The 4,001-nt window shown below is 30.5% G+C and overlaps 1 long non-coding RNA gene across 1 annotated transcript; it reads left to right on the top strand.

Annotated features, from left to right (window-relative positions):
- The first annotated feature begins 2,186 nt into the window (after positions 1-2,186).
- Positions 2,187-3,285, top strand: LOC140179270 (uncharacterized). The gene is made up of 2 exons (XR_011872847.1): positions 2,187-2,622; positions 3,074-3,285. It is a non-coding gene; the product is annotated as an uncharacterized lncRNA (long non-coding RNA).
- The last annotated feature ends 716 nt before the right edge of the window (positions 3,286-4,001 follow it).

The raw sequence follows: 4,001 nt of genomic DNA on the forward strand, positions 1-4,001 counted from the left end.
TTAAGAGAGACATAGGACTATGTAAGATAGGACAACTCAAATTAAATGCATGATCTGATTTCTCTAATCATAGAAAAATACGTTTTCGAATTTTTGTTGGTCTTACAAGAGGCTTGAAGCCTAGTTATGTGAACTTTTTTTATCCTCATAATTTTTTGTCTCTTTTTTATGATATTTTTAGTTCAGTAAAATAAGGATTAATCTATCTTAAACTTGAATTTTATTTAATTAAGCATCTACGACTGAACAATGAATTGATATATACATAGGAAGAAATTCGAATTTTAAATACTTTTTTAAACAAATGAGTAACTTCACCATTCTACCAACTTAAATTAGTTAAATTCTTATCCTTTTATTTTCGTTAAGTTACACCCTAAATAGACAGGCACCCTCCTCTCCCAATTGTTCTAAATAACTGCTTCCTAGACATAACTATGGTTTGAACTTTGTGCACTTTTTTGTTTTATGAACTTGGTGCACTTTTCAAACAAGGATATACATAGATGTCATTAAACCAAGACTTGCAGTGCGTTCGGTTCTGATGCTTTTCTATCTCGAAAAAACACTTTGGGCTTCAATTGAACTATGGCTGGCCTTCCTTTTTCTTTTTGGACAAATCTTTAATACAATTTGACAAAAAAAAAACCTAAAACATAATATTATTATTGGTTCTGTCAGGTAGGGCTGCACATGGATCGGATAATTACCCGATCCGAATTTTGCGGATATTATTCGATCTGCAGAGCCATCGGATCGAATTGGATCAGATCCGCACTATGGTAGGGTCGGATTGCAGATTTGGCAGTGATATTCCCGGATCCGATCTGCAAATCCGTATATCCGCACATCGCATATAAATAGCATAGTTTAAGAAAATAAACTCTAATGTGATATGAATTTTAGTGTGTTGTTTTATGAATTTTATGATATCTTGTTTTTTATTTTTTATGTTGTACTTCGACTTAGAATAATTAAACTTAAATCTTGTGTTATTATTTTTTTTTTTTGTTATTCAAGAGAACTTTTATTGATAATATTTTAGAAATAAATATGCTTAAACAGGTGAAAAATGATTTTTTTTTTTTTTGTAAAAACAACCAAATGGAATTTGAAAACATTTTTTTTGAATTATGCGGATATACTCGATATCCGATCCGATCCGATCCGCATACTTGCGGATTGGATCGGATTGGATCCGGCTTGAAAAATTGCGGATATCGTATCTAATCTGATCCGATGAGTGCAGTGCGGATCGGATAGAATTTTAGACTATATCCGATCCGATTCGTATGCAGCCCTACTGTTAGGAAACCAATTAAGAGGGTAGTCAACTAGAACTAACTAATTGAAAAACAAAAAGTCTATTATAAAAAAAATTCTTATTATTCTAATTTTTTAAATTTAAAAATTAAAAATACAAAGAATTAACTTGAGTTAGTTTATATTATAATTAGCTCCGTAAATTTATTATTATTATTATTAATTTAATCTGGCAAATTTAGTCTGTGTAGATAATTAGATATATGGGTTTACTTTCTAATAATACTAAAAAGACAAAAAAATTAAAATTTATTAATTATTATAATAATTAATGAATATTAAAAAAATTTTAATTATTTTTTATTATCAAATATTTTTATTAATTCTCCGTGTTCTCGTTATAAAATCAAAAAAACATTCAAAAAAAAAAAAAACGAAAACGTGTAATCTCAACTCCAAATTATTGAATATTAAATAAAATAAATTTTAATTATTTTTTATTATCAAATATTTCCATTAACTTCTCCGTGTTCTCGTTATAAAACCAAAAAAACACCCCAAAAAAAAAAACGAAAACGTCTAACTCAACTTCGAATCGAAAAAATAAAATGAGACATTGTAACGTCAGTTTGGTACATTTTTTATGCATCACACCCACATTCTCATTGTATTAAAAGTCTTAGAGTGATAGAGTCTAAGCTTCTAGGTGGAGAATAGAAGTCTTCCTAAGTTCCTTTCCTTTTCATATAGTTTTAAATTTCCTTGGACACTAAGTCTTAGACTTTTCAGATGACGAAAAAATATTCATCGGAAAAAATTTTAAAAATGAAAAACTCGAAACAAAACCAGCGGTCAAAGTGTGAAGCGTAGGTCCAAAAATTACACCCACAGATATTTATACATCTAATATCATAATATCTTATGTCTATAAATACATCCAACTCTCAATCTCTAATCCTGAAGCTTCTACTTCATAAATAAATCCCCACCACTCAATTCTTTTTCCAAAACATTAATAATTATAATTGAAAGCATGAGGAATCCACCACCTCCTCCGCGACCAGGACCACCGGGTCCACCACGACGACCAGGACCACACCCTTTTGGCCACCCAGCTCCGCCGCCACCTGCCGTCCACCACCACACACCGGCACCACCACCACCAATTATTCACCATCCTCATCCTGCTCCAGCCCCAGCTCCTCCTCCTCCAGTGGTCCACCATCATCAGCCCCCGGGACCCGCCGCTTTTCCCGGCCCTGCACCACCGTACGGAGGTCCTCATCCTCCGCCTCCGCCGAGACCTTATTAATCATGTGATCAGTCACTGATCTCTATAGCTTGTACTAATAATTATAAGTGAGTTCGTTCATCGCATACTTATTTTATTTTTCTCCTTTTATTAGTAATTATAATCTTCTAGTTCTATGTATTCCTCTTTTTCAACCTCTCATATGTACCTTAACAATTACTTTATTTCACTGAAATAAACATATATTTGTGTGTGTTAGTGTGTGTTTTAGATTACATGTTTTACTATAAGTATACTATGATTAAGTGAAAATTTAATTTGGGAAAGATTATAAAGTACCTAAGAACTGTTAATTAATTTAATAGAGAGTAGGTAGTGATTTCATTTCAGTGAATGGTTGCGTTGGTGAAACTGAACAATAATGTAACTATCCCCTGTCCTTCGAAATAGGGTTCTACTATTAGTGATCTGTTCTTAGAGTTTATGATTTAGAATTTAACAAAATTAACATGTTTAATGGATCGTCTCACAATGACTTTTGATACAATTACTTTGTAGGACACTAATAACACCACCGGTGATTGGCAAAAGGTTTAAGAATGATACAATGGGTATCATATCAATATGGCAAGGAAGAATTTGATTTATTGATTATATATTTTAGTTTCTTTTATGGCATCTTTGGCTCGATAAATTAATTACTAATTTATTGTGAATTTGTCTATTGAATTAAAAAATATATATAATAAGAAGATAATATTATATGTGAAGTTTTGTTAAATTTTTTTTTACATAATACAAAAATCATCTTATTTATAGAGATATTATTATCTAATTTCATAAATATTTTATCTATTAACTACTGGTTATTACTAATTTAATTTTCAATTATTAACAACTTTACTAATATTTTAATATGCCCCGCAAGGGTGGGTGAAAGTGATTAATAATTTATAACTTGAATAAGTTTCGATGAGATGGTTAAGGAAGAGACGTGCGCCGCAATAACTATGGGTGGCGAAACGGGTTGAACTCGTCGGGTCGATCCGCTAAATCCGTTAAAAAGGGCGGGTTGGGCTAGGATTTGGAATCCGCCAAATTAAAAAAATCCGCCAAACCCGTACTGCCAAATTGGCGGATTTTGGCAGAGCGGGGTGGGCCGGTCCACCGAGTCGAAGATTATTATTTTTTAATTAAATAAAAGAGTGATTACTATTATAAAATTAATAATTATAGAATTTTCAAACACTTTTTTTTGTTTTTATTCTTCTTTTAGTTATTAATTTTATTTATTTTATTTTACAATTTCATATATTTATTCGAATTATGTGACTTATTATTTAAAATAAAGATAGTTCTATTGACAAATATTATTTTGAACAATTTTATTGTAGTTAAAAATTAAAAAAAGATAATAAAAAAATTATATTATAATTTGACTTTTTTTATTCGTATTTGATTTTTTAATTATTATTTTTTTAGTTAA

The sequence above is a fragment of the Arachis hypogaea genome, chromosome 15, assembly GCF_003086295.3.
Source record: "Arachis hypogaea cultivar Tifrunner chromosome 15, arahy.Tifrunner.gnm2.J5K5, whole genome shotgun sequence".
Taxonomy (NCBI): Eukaryota; Viridiplantae; Streptophyta; class Magnoliopsida; order Fabales; family Fabaceae; genus Arachis; species Arachis hypogaea.